Source organism: Dunckerocampus dactyliophorus, chromosome 4 (genome assembly GCF_027744805.1).
Source record: "Dunckerocampus dactyliophorus isolate RoL2022-P2 chromosome 4, RoL_Ddac_1.1, whole genome shotgun sequence".
Lineage (NCBI taxonomy): Eukaryota > Metazoa > Chordata > Actinopteri > Syngnathiformes > Syngnathidae > Dunckerocampus > Dunckerocampus dactyliophorus.
This window is the reverse complement of record NC_072822.1, coordinates 30,771,541-30,785,457: the sequence shown is the minus strand read 5'-3', so window position 1 is coordinate 30,785,457 and position 13,917 is coordinate 30,771,541. Positions and strand designations below refer to the sequence as shown.

The following is a 13,917-nucleotide window of genomic DNA, read 5'->3' as shown; positions in this document are numbered from 1 at the left end:
CTGAATTTGCTAAGAAAGCACGTGATCTGAGGAAGCAAGGAAGGATACAAGGAACATGGAGTGCAAACTGCAAAATCTTCATCAAAGTAAATGGAGGACCAGAGGCCAGAGTTCTTGTTGTCAAAGACATCAAAGACCTAGAAAGATATTGAGGTCTCCCAACATGGAAGAGAACAGCTCTAATATGGTACAAGAAGATCTACAATTGGACACTTTTTACTTTACAGATCACAAACAATTGGATATGGAAAAAGACATTGATCCGGACTCAAATTTTTTCTCTCACATTACAAACGACTGCTGTTATTATAAGGAGGAGCAATATAACAACAGCTTCATCAACGACGACAAGTTAGCCATCATCCACATAAACAGTAAAAGCATGTATGCAAACTTTACTAACATCAAACAATATTTGAATCAATTCAAAAAACCTTTCAAAGTGATAGCAATCTCAGAAACTTGGATTAATGCCAACAAAGGAATGGACTTTGAGCTGGAAGGATATGAAATGATGTGTGCAAATCGGAACAATTTAAATGAAGGAGGTGTGGCTGTATGCGTGGACAAGCATCTACAAAATGGTAAAAATATGTAATTTGTCATTGATAACATTTTAGAATGTATAACAATTGAAATCTGTAAAGACAAAAGCAAAAAAGTGCTCATAAGTTGTGTGTATAGAACTCCAAAGTCAAAGATTGGAATGTTTGAGGATTGGATTAAGACAATGTTTACAGACATAGGTCAAAAAACTATTTTTATATGTGGAGACTTCAATATTGATCTTTTGAATCCACATAAGTACAAGGAAATAGATGACTTCACAGACACAATGTATAGCTTGAGTTTACAGTATATGCTAAAATCATTAGACCCAGTAGAATAACAGACCACTGTGCCACCCTTATCCATAATATATTCACCAATGACTTTGACAACAATACTATCAGTGACCTGCTAATGAGTGACATCAGTAATCATCTTCCAGTGTTCACAATTTACAATGAACATTATAATAAAAGACAGGTGGCAGGAAAAAAGACTTTTCAAAGACTGCGTACAGAGGACAGAATCTGTGCCTTCAGGAAAGATCTAGAAGAACAAAGTTGGGAGAGGGTCTACAGTGCAACAGATGTGGATGAAGCATATGACAAATTTCTAGGTACTTATATGGAGCTCTATGACAACAACTGTCCTTGGCAAGAAAAGTCCAAGAAGCAAAAGAAAAACAAGCAGCCATGGATGACAAAAGGACTAAAAAGGAAATCACTGTCATTGTCAAACATTTTAAGGCAAAAACATCAACTGATTGTCATGCAGGCCCGTAACCAGGGGGGGTTTGGGGGGTTTGAACGAACCCCCCCGTGGGCCACAGAGTTCCGCTTGGTTAAAAAAAAGAAAAAAAAATCAGGTCTCAGGCACATTCACCAGGCACATTCATTTGTCATTTTGATGATGTCGAAAATATGCATCAGAAAAATGGAGGGAACACCAGCACCCCCAAGGTGGTTCCAATTTTTTAAAAAGGAGACAAATATCAATTTACAAATTATTGACCAGTTTCCTTGTTAGCTCAATTCTCTAAAATTATGGAGAACCTATTTAATAACAGGTTGCACAAATTTATTAATAACAATGAATTACTCGCTGGCAGTCAATATGGTTACAGAGCCAACATTTCAACTTCTATGGCACTGATCAAAATCACAGAGGAAATCACCACTGCTATAGACAACAGAAGATGTGCAGCTGTTGTATTCATGGATCTGACAAAAGCTTTCGATACAATTAATCACACTATCTTAATTTCAAAATTAGAAAGGTACGGAATTAGAGGATTAGTTTTGAATTGGGTTATAAGCTATCTCGCAAAGAGGAAACAATTTGTAAAACGAGGAGAATATACATCTGGGAGGTTATACACCACGTGTGGAGTACCCCAGGGGTCCATACTGGGACCAAAACTGTTTAATTTGTATATCAACAACATTTGTGACAAAGTGACAAAGAACTTAAAGTTGGTCTTATTTGCGGATGTTACCACTGCCTATTGTTCTGGCGAAAGCACACAAGAACTCATTAAAAAGTTCAAGGATGAAATGGTCATATTAAAATCATGGTTTGACAGGAACAGATTATCCCTGAACTTAAGTAAAACTAAAATAATGCTATTTGGAAATAGCAGAAGGGATACGTACGACCAAATACAAATTAACGGAGTGGACATTGAAAAAGTGGAAGAATATAAATTCCTGGGGATCATAATAGACAACAAAAGTCTCATATTAAATATATACAACAAAAGGTGGCGAGAAATATCTCTATATTGAATAAAGCAAAATATGTTCTTGACCAAAAATCACTCCACACTCTGTACTGTTCCTTAGTATTACCATATCTAACGTATTGTGTGGAGATATGGGAAATAATTACAAAAGCAATCTTCACTCACTCACTGTACTGCAAAAAAGATCTGTGAGGATCATTCATAATGCCAAGTATAGAGAACATACAAACCCTTTATTTTTAAAATCACAGATATTAAAATTTGCAGATTTAGTATTCTTTCAAACCGCTAGAATAATGCATAAAGTTAATAATAACTTGTTACACAAAAACCTCATACAGTATTTCTCTATCAGAGAGGAGAAATATGATCTTAGAGGAAAATTAAACTTAAAACATTTATATGCGAGAACTACGCTGAAAACCCACAGCATTTCTGTATGTGGAATAAAATTATGGAATGGATTGAGTAAGGAATTCAAACAAAGTACAGAGATGAGCAAATTCAAAAAACAATACAAGCAGTTGATGTTTGCTAAATACAAGGCTTGATCATTACATTGATTGTTCTGTCAGGTTCGTTTTTTTTTAAGTTTTGTTTTTTTATTTATATTTATTATATATATATATATATATATATATATATATATATATATATATATATATATATATATATACACACACACACACACACACACATATATATATATATATATATATATATATATATATATATATATATATTTGGTCTTCTTACTGTTATTTATTATGTATTATTATTCTGATTATCATAGAAAACATGACATGAAATGCAGGAAGTGAACAACAGGTGCTGTACTACATGTGGAATAGATGGGAGGATTAAATAAGCTTTGCTTCTTCCTACTCCTTTTGGACATGTGGAACTGTGAAAGAATGATTCATGAGATGTATTCCATTGTAACCTTCATGTTCAAATAAACTAAACCAAACCAAACCAAACCAAACATCACCAAAAGCTAGTCTGGGATGAACTCACGACAGTTTGTCACTTGGAATGTCAGGGGAGTTGGGTCGATAGAAAAAAGACAAAAAATGTTGAACCATTTGAAGAACACCCAAGCAGACATTGTCTTATTACAAGAGACTCACATGTCCAAGTCAGCTGTCCATACACTTCACGCACCACAGTTCCCACACACATATTTAGCAAGTTACAACTCCAAACAGAGAGGGTAGCTATTTTAATTAACAGGAGGGTGAATTTTACACTCCACAACACTATTACAGACACAGAAGGGAGATATATAATAATGAACATATCTGTTGATAATGTACATTTCTGCATCGCCAACATATATGGTCCGAATGTTGACGACCCCTCCTTCTTTCACGCCTTCTTTTCTTCTCTCTCTGCACATTTGGATACAAGTATGATCTTGGGAGGGGACCACAACTTAGTATTTAATCCAGAAGTGGACAGGTCTAGCCCAGCTGGGAGACATCGTGAGTCTCAGTCAACATCCATACTGAAGAAATACATGAATGATTTTGGTCTTTGTGACGCTTGGCGCTCTTATCACCCTACTCACAGGGAGACAATGAGAGAAAGAGTGGACAATGTTTTTAGACTTCAATGACCAACCCGGTGTCTCAGCTAGTATTCTCTGGGAGACAGCAAAAGCAGTAATGCGCAGAAAACCCATTTTATATTCATCATATTAGAAAAAGAAAGAGAGATTACTAGAATCAGAGTTGGAGAAAAAAATCCAACTCCTCAAAACTGCTCATGCTGACTCACAAGATGAGCATATCCTGAGGAACCTAAGAAAACTGAAATTAGACTTAAAAGAAATTACCGTTAAGAAGATTCAGTTGAAACTGCAGAGACTACGTTTGGAGAAGTTTATAAAAATGTACATACAACTCAGATGAAACCATCTCTCCCAGATACTGAAATATTTCTCAACACCATAGAATTACCCAAATTAAATGCCGAACAGGTGACAAACTTAGATGTACCCATTTCATTCATAGAACTTCATGATGCTCTACAGCGGTTGCCGAATAACAAAGAAAAAAAATGGATTCCCTGCCGAATTTTATAAAACATTCTGGTCATTACTAGCCCCAATATTTCTTAGAATGGTTTTGGAAATTAAAGACAGTTCATGCTTGCCTCTAAACATGAACTGAGCTACACTCAGCCTCCTGCTGAAACCGGATAAGGACCCAACAATACCTTCCAGTTATCATCCAATTTCACTGATTAATGCAAATCTTAAAATAATATGCAAAGGTTAGCTATAAGGCTGGAAAAAGTTACCCCTCATATAATAACCCTGATCAATCAGGATTTATCAAGGGGAGACACTCAACTAGCAATCTGATTGATTACTCTATCATCCATAATTAAGAAACCACAATTGTTTCATTATATGCTGAAAAAGCATTTGACAGAGTAAACTGGAAATTTCTCTTCGCAAAAAAATTTGGCTTTGGAGATTCATTTAGAACATGGAATAAAATACTATATAACACCCCGAAGGCCTCTGTTCGGACCAACAATCACATCTCTCCAGAATTTACTTTACAAAGAGGTACTAGGCAAGGGTGTCCACTCTCTCCTTCACTATTTGCTATCTTTATCGAACCTCTTGCAGCCGCAATTCGACAACATATAAATATTAAAGGGATCCACACCACAAATGTTCATCACAAGATAAGCCTTTATGCTGATGATGTATTACTCTTCCTAGATAATTCACATTCTTCACTTCACGAATCTATCTCTATCTAATTATAGCACCTTCTCAGATTACTCCATTAACTGGTCTAAATCCACAGTACTGCCCATTAACTTTGGTTTCCAGAGCACCCCCTCTATACCACTGTGTTAAGGGAACATTAAGTATTTGGGTATTAACATTTCCTCCAACCTGTCAGACCTGATCCGCTTGAATTATACTCCACTATTGAAGTCAATAGAGGATGATCTTGCGCGTTGGAGAACCTTCCCCATCTCACTTACAGGCAGAGTATCCACCGTGAAAATGATGATCTTACCAAAGGTTACTTATCTGTTTTCCATGATCCCCACCAAACCATCTATAATTTGGTTCAAGTCATTAGACTCATATATAAATAAATTTCTTTGTAAAAATAAGCCAGCACGAATAAACCAACAAAAATCTAAAGAATATGGGGGCTTAGAACTCCCAAACTTCTCCAACTACTTCCTTGCAAACAGGTTACAGTATATCTTAAAACCTAACCCATTGGATTATTTATGGCTAGACATCGAACAATCACTTAGCCATGAAATCCCAATTTGTAATCTGCCCTTCATTAGCCAAATCCTCCGGAAAAATAATTGTTTTAAAAGTATAAACATAAGCACCACACGCGGGTAGGAATTTTAAAAAATAACTAAATTCTCGCTCACTCCTTGCCAATACACTCCCATCTGTAATAATCCTGACATCTTGCTTAAAAAGAAACCATTAAATTTTCCGACATAGCATGAAAAAGGATGATGAAATGAAATAATATTATTTTCAATGAAAAATATTATAAAAGGAAACAACTTTATCTCATTTAACGACATTGTTGGAATAAATCATAATACATTTCTTGAATACATACAAATTAAATCTATAATTAGAGCAAGTTTCAAGTTTCACTTTGGGGGGTGGTCTACGGTTGGGTGTGGTGGGGGAGTGGGGTTGCCTTGCGGAGGCTCCTTCGACCCTGCCATGCCACGGACCTGTCGCCCCTCAATTTTAATCACACAGTAGACACTTAGGGTTTGGGGGGGCTGAGCAGGTGAGGGGCCGACCGTGCTGCAGCTGTCCCCCAATTTTAATTGCATTGTTAGCTATCATCCACATACACCCCTATCATATCCATGCACACAGATACACCCCTCAGGGACACAGAGACCAGCTCTTCAGAGCTGTCCTCTTTTATGTATTTAATATTTTTAATTGCATAATAGACACAATCACACCTCATCACATACACGGGTTGAGCGGGCTAGATTGGGTACCTCCTGCCTGTTCCGCGGCGCCTGTCCGGGGTCGGGGATGTGGCCGTGGACCTGTCCGCTGGCTGTCCCAGAACAGTGGAAGGAAAAGGAAAAACCTTTTAGTTGCTCAGTTTGTGAGAATAAATTTGCTCTGAGGTCCACTTTGGTGCAACACATGACAACACACATGGGAGAAAAACCTTTTAGTTGTCCAGTTTGTAACGAACGATTCTCTCTGAAGTCCAAAATCGCATCACACATGACGACGCACACGGCAGAAAAAAAAAAAAAAAGTAAATAAAGTAAAATTAAAAACAAAAATAAATAAAACCATGTAAAACAAAAAAAAGAATAAAAGACACAGATGACTACACCACTGACGCCGAGTTAAAAGCCAGAAGAGAATGGAGTACCCACATCTAGTCAAACTGTGATAACATCAGATAAATTTAAATCAGTAAAATAGGTGAAAAACTCATAATGTGATTGATGACTTGTAAACATGTGTGATGGTGGTCCTCTTTTTTTCCGCACATATCCGGTGAGGAGGTGGGGGAAAAGGAAGGGGCGTGTTATTTACTTTAGAATGTGACTATTAATTGAAAGGGAGTTGGTGGGCGTGGTGAAGGTGGTGAGGGGTGCAGAAATGTGTGAGATGTGAGGTGAGGTCCACAATCTGCCCTGCCGAGATTGGCATGCACCCCTTAGTTCTTGTTTGGGACATTTTTAGATGAAATGATGCCAAGCACGTGAGAGCCCGTGAGCTCCGGAAAGACAGAGCCACCGCTTAACCCGTAACTTCCGCCTTTTTCTTCTTTGATGCATCCATTACGACTGCTGCCATCTTCTTCTTCCTGTCATTTTTTTATTGGTGGTTGGCAAGCAAATTATGGTGTGCATTACCGCCACCTTCTGGTAAGGAGTGTGGATGGAGAGGCTAAAAAAACCCAGAATAAAAAAAGAGAAAAAAATTATTAAAGAAATAGTATAATAAAACAATAATAATAAATATAATGAAATAAAACCTAAATAATTTTTGTCTAAACCTGTCTTCCTTAAGTACTCCTGTATTTCCCCAAACCCAACAGGCTTTGAATCTAACTGCAAAATATCCTCAACTACCAATCTAATAGTTTCTTTTTCCAATTTCTTCTTCATTTTTTCTCTGTCCTGATTATATTTACGACAATTAGTAGATACATGCTATGTTTTCTATTTCATGACAGTATTCACACAGCCTGTGTTGTGTTTTAGTGAGCTATTTCGGTATGTATGCCTAAACATCATTCTAGTTATAATATCTTCTTTCCTATGTCTACTACTTTCCCTTCTTATTCCTACATATCTCTGAACTTTATAAAACTGTCCACCATTTGGTTCTCTATTCCACTTATGCTGCCACTTTTTCTGAATTTCATTCTTAACTATACTTTTAACTTCTTCTTTACTATAACATATTTCCATATTTATTTCTGCTTTACCACTTTGCATATCTATCTGCTCATTCATTTCCTATCATGCCTACGTGAGCCGGCACCCAAATGAATTGAACAATAACCCCTATCTTCTTTCATATAAATAATGCCTGCGCTATCTCAAATATTAGATCCCGTCTTGACTCAGAAAATATATTTTTTTTAAACTGGTTAAGGCACTACTTGAATCTGAACATTCAAGAGCTTTCTTTGGCTTACTTTCTTCAATCCAATTTATTGCGAGATAAATTGCAATTAATTCCCCTGTAAAGACAGATTTATTTATGGCAACCTTGGGTTGTGGAATAACTGCTGCAGCTCCTGCTTTATGATCACCTGCTTTAGATGCATCTGTATATATTGCCTACTATGTGTGCCTACTATACCGTCACAAGCTTTTCTGTCCGCCACATGAGCACACCTACTCCCTGTTTTGCCATCTTCACATTGAATTATTATTGCATTTATTATCGTCCAAGGCCTTAGCGCTAGCGGGCCGTGAGAACTCAAAAGAAAAATCGCATCACATTTTTATCTCGCGAGATGTCGTGACACCCCAACTGTATACATAAAAATGCATGCTGTTTGATCATGATACAAGTCTGCTAAATATATTTTCATTCTGTGAAGCTAATCAGTACAGATTTATCTTTACAAAAGATTATTTATACTGTTCATTTTATTTTCACAAAACAAAATACTTTTCTGAACAACTCAATCCAAATGAGGTAAAAAAATTCAAAAGTCCAATGAGGATCCGTACTGTAGACAGGTCAGGTAGTGTGGTGTTCTGTGTGCTGCGTTGCTGCCCTCTGCTGTGCTCTTGTTGCAGTACACCATTCACACCACCCTGAGGAGCTGAGTGGCAACACCTGTGGATGATTGGCAGCAGGACTATATCAGGCTCAAGCATTCTACACCTGCTGCCAGATCTTTGCCAGTCCTCCACGATTCAGGCTCTTGTGATCTCATTAGCTGTTGCCTAATTCTAGCTGTACCTGCTATTCGTTCCCTGCCCGGCTTACTCCGGCAGCGTAAAGACATTGCTAGTTTTTCTCCTGCTTGATCTGTTCGGCAGCGTTTTGTGTTCCCTGGCTCTACCCCTTTTGGTAGCTCCCTTATTTCTCGTCGTTTTCCCGTGTGCCATCCGGGTCACCTTTTGTTGTACACCCCTTTGTTGTACCCTTTTTCTTGTGTTGTACTTTTTTCCCTCCTGGTTTGGAATTAAACTCTTCTCCAAACCCCAACGTTGACTCCCGCGTCTTGGGATCCACCCGCGGCACGCACCGTTCCTTAACAGAACGATCTGGCCATAGTATGGATCCCGCGGAGTTCGACCATTTCCGCTCTGCCCTCTCGCACCAGGGAGCCCTTGTGGGCGAACACTCTCGCTCCCTGAGCGAGATAATGGAAGCGCTCGCCGCCATGTCCACGAACCTCCAGACGTTGGACTAACGTATGGAGCAAGTGCTCGCAGCCAGCGGCGCTGGAAGTGCTAACCCTGCCCACGGGGCAAACTCAGCCAGCGAGGTCCAGCCTGAACGCTCCCCTCCCGACTCACGCAGAGAGCCAAGCATTCCATCTCCTCCACGCTTTACCGGTAACGAGGCCTCGTGTGAGCAATTCATTCATCAGTGCTCATTAGTATTCGACCAGCAGCCCCACACATACGGCTCAGACCTCTCCAAGGTGGCCTTCATGATGAGCTTGCTGGTTGACAAAGCAGCGGCGTGGGCTATCGCACTGAGTAAGTCCAACCCAGCGATACGCTCCTCTTACCCCCGTTTGTGGCCGAGTTGCGGAGAGTTTTTGAGCACCCCGTAGGGGATCGCGAGGCTGGGAGCCGCCTCTTGGACCTTCGACAGAGGAACCAATCTGTGGCGGCGTTCTCTGTTGAGTTCCGTGTCCTAGCGGCGGAGAGTGGGTTCAACGATGCTGCCCTCCGCGCGGTATTCCGCAAAGCGCTGCAGGTCCGGGTCATGGATGAGATCGCGGTCCGAGATGATACAACCACCCTCGACCAGCTGATCGAGCTCGCGATCCGCCTGGATGAACGCCTCAGGGAACGGGACCGCGCCCACCGGGAACGAGCTAACCACGGGGGAGCCCCTGCACCTGGACTACGCCAAGCTCGGACCCCACTCCACGAGGGACGCACCCAGGGCTCCACGGACTCGGGCTGGGATGCGTCTTACGCCGATGAGCCCATGCAACTTGGGGGACGGCGCCTCTCTGCGGCGGAACGCTCCCGCCGGCGGCGTCTGCACCTCTGCCTCTACTGCGCCGGGTCGGACCACCAACTGTCTAAATGTCCAGACAGGCCCAAACGACGACCCGGCTCGCCATCGGGGTCGGAAAGCCCCGAGCGACCGATATCACTGCAGGATCGACCCGCTGGGGGGGATCAATCCAAGACTTCTTCCTGTGAGTATGCGGGCGGGAGCTCGTCCAATAAGACGTCGCTCTCGACCCAGCGACGTATTCAATTGGCTGGAATCATCACAGGACTGGGGAGACGAGTTTCTGTGGTCGCACTCATAGATTCTGGAGCCGACGATAACTTTTTGGACGCTGAGTTCGTTAAAAAGCATGGATTAGCCACTATTAGATTGCCTCACCCTAAGGAAGTGCACTCTTTAGATGGCAAATTATTAGCCATAACCACCCACCAGACCGAATCATTAGCGTTACAACTTTCCGGCAACCACCACGAGACTATTAGGTTTTACGTCATTCCCTCACAATCAGCCCCGGTAGTCTTAGGTCTGCCCTGGTTACGCCTCCATAACCCTACGTTTAACTGGAAGTCGGGTAGATTGGTTAGCTGGGGGGGGGGGGATTGCTATGCTCGCTGCTTGCGCTCTGCTGTGCCCAAGGGTCCTCCGCCCAAGGGACACACCGAGAGGATAAACCTGTCGGGGGTTCCCCGCGTCTACCACGATCTCGCTGCCGTTTTTAGCAAGAATGCCACACTTAGCCTGCCTCCACACCGGCCATATGATTGCGCCATAAAACTGCTCCCTGACGCGCCGCTCCCCAGCGCAAAATTATACAATATATCCAGACCGGAGCAGGAGGCACTCCGTGATTATATTTCGTCATCCCTCGCAGCAGGTCTCATTCGACCTTCGTCTTCTCCGCTGGGCTCTGGGTTCTTTTTTGTGTCCAAGAAGGACGGCTCTCTCCGTCCATGCATAGATTACCGGGGCTTAAACGAGATAACAGTTAAAAATAAATACCCGCTTGCCCTTATGGACTCCGCGTTTTCCTCCTTACATTCGGCCAGTATTTTTACTAAACTGGACCTACGTAGCGCATACCACCTGGTACGCATCCGAGAGGGAGACGAGTGGAAGACGGCCTTTAACACACCCATGGGGCATTATGAATACCTGGTTATGCCGTTCAGACTGACTAACGCCCCAGCGGTGTTCCAATCTCTCATAAACGACGTGCTGCGTGATATGATTGGTCAATATTGTTTCGTATATCTGGATGATATATTAATTTTTTTCTAACTCTTTGCAGGAACACGTTCAACACGTGAGACAAGTCCTCCAGCGGCTCCTGGAGAATAAACTTTTTGTTAAGTCTGAAAAGTGCGAGTTCCACTCCGCCTCGGTTACCTTTCTAGGCTACATAGTGGAGAAAGGCCAGCTGCGAGCCGACCCCGCCAAGGTGCAGGCGGTGGTCGATTGGCCTCCTCCCACATCAAGAAAGCACTTGCAGAGGTTCCTAGGCTTTGCCAATTTTTACCGCAGGTTCATTCGGGATTTCAGCATTAAAGCGGAACCTCTAACAAGGCTGACATCTGCTAAGTGTCCTTTTTATTTGGACGCCGGAGGCGGAGAGGGCTTTCAGTAGACTCAAAAAGCTGTTCACGACAGCACCAGTACTTACACATCCTAACCCGTCATTACAGTTTTTAGTAGAGGTGGACGCGTCTGATACAGGGGTGGGCGCTGTCCTCTCCCAGAGGTCCCCGGTCGACCAGAGGCTGCACCCATGCGCATTCTTCTCACGTCACCTCACACCTCCTGAGAGGAATTACGACGTGGGGAATCGGGAGCTGCTGGCCATCGTGCTTGCCCTGCGGTAGTGGAGACATTGGCTGGAGGGTGCTAACCAACCATTCCTAGTCATCACGGATCACAAGAACCTCTCATACATTCGTTCTGCTCAAAGATTGAACTCTCGCCAAGCGCGCTGGTCCCTATTTCTTACCCGTTTTGAATTTTCTATCACCTACAGACCCGGCTCACGCAGCACCAAACCCGACGCCCTGTCCCGGATCCACAGCGCCACGGAGGAGAACAAGGATCCGGAGGCCATCGTCCCCGAGGCCAAGGTGCTGGGGGCGGTCCGGTGGGAGGTGGAGAAGCGAGTGACTATGGCCCTGAAGGACACTGACATCCCGGAGGGTTGCCCCAGGGACAGACTGTATGTTCCTCCCAACCTCAGATCAGAGGTCCTGCAGTGGGCTCACTCGGCCAAGGTCTCGTGCCACCCGGGCGTTCGTCGCACCCTGTTCCTGGTGTCGCAGCGCTTCTGGTGGCCCTCCATGACGACAAACACCAAGGAATTTGTGGCGGCCTGCTCTGTCTGCGCCCGGAACAAGTCTTCACACCGTCCTCCCGCGGGGTTACTCCACCCTCTTCCGGTTCCACCCAGGCCCTGGTCCCACATCGCCTTGGACTTCGTCACTGGACTACCTTCTTCTCGTGGTAACACGGTAATACTGAACGTTGTAGATCGTTTTTCTAAAATGACTCATTTTATTGCACTACAGAAGCTACCCTCTGCACTGGATACCGCACGCCTACTCATCAGACACATTTTTCGCATCCATGGAATCCCTATGGACATTGTATCGGACCGGGGACCCCAATTCACATCCCAAGTGTGGAGAGCTTTTTGCCAGGCCTTGGGCGCCAAGGTCAGCCTCTCGTCGGGATATCATCCACAATCTAACGGCCAGACAGAGTGGGCCAACCAAGACCTGGGGGCAGCCCTCCGCTGCGTGTGTCACCGACACCCCTCCTCCTGGGCAGCACACCTCCCATGGGTCGAGTACGCCCATAACTCCCTCGTCAGCACGGCCACAGGAATGTCTCCCTTCAAGGCTGCCTATGGGTACCAGCCCCCCTTGTTTCCCTCACAGGAGGCGGAGATCGCCATTCCCACCGTAGACGCACACCTCAAGCGAGCCCACCGGGTCTGGCGGGACACCCGCGCTGCCCTTTGCCGCACGGCGGACCGCAACAAACAACTGGCTGACCGCCACCGCATCCCAGCACCCACATTCCAACCCGGACAGGAGGTTTGGCTCTCCTCCCGGGACCTCCCACTGGCGGGGACTCGCAAGAAAATGGCGCCAAGATTCGTGGGACCCTACAAGGTGGAGGCGATCATCAACAGATCTGCAGTCAAGCTCAAGCTACCGCCCTCACTCAAAATACACCCAGTCTTCCATGTTTCTTGCCTTAAACCCGTCAGCTCCAGCCCATTGTGCCCTCCAGCCGAGGCTCCACCTCTCCCTCGCATCATCGATGGTCAGCCAGCTTATACGGTGAGAGCCATATTGGACATGAGAAAGAGGGGGAGGGGGGTGCAGTACCTGGTGGACTGGGAGGGTTATGGGCCTGAGGAGCGCTCGTGGGTCGCCCGCTCCTGTATCCTCAACCCACAACTCCTCCGTGACTTCCACTCGTCTCACCCTACCAAGCCAGGTATGTCGTCAGGTGACGCCTTATAAGGGGGGGGGGTACTGTGGTGTTCTGTGTGCTGCGTTGCTGCCCTCTGCTGTGCTCTTGTTGCAGTACACCATTCACACCACCCTGAGGAGCTGAGTGGCAACACCTGTGGATGATTGGCAGCAGGACTATATCAGGCTCAAGCATTCTACACCTGCTGCCAGATCTTTGCCAGTCCTCCACGATTCAGGCTCTTGTGATCTCATTAGCTGTTGCCTAATTCTAGCTGTACCTGCTATTTCGTTCCCTGCCCGGCTTACTCCGGCAGCGTAAGGACATTGCTAGTTTTTCTCCTGCTTGATCTGTTCGGCAGCGTTTTGTGTTCCCTGGCTCTACCCCTTTTGGTAGCTCCCTTATTTCTCGTCGTTTTCCCGTGTGCCATCCGGGTCACCTT

The 13,917-nt window shown here is 44.1% G+C and overlaps 1 protein-coding gene across 1 annotated transcript in view; it reads right to left on the bottom strand.

Annotated features, from left to right (window-relative positions):
- LOC129179198 (oocyte zinc finger protein XlCOF6.1-like) overlaps positions 1-13,917 on the bottom strand; it is a 147,839-nt gene that overhangs the window by 129,673 nt on the left and 4,249 nt on the right. The window lies entirely within an intron of this gene.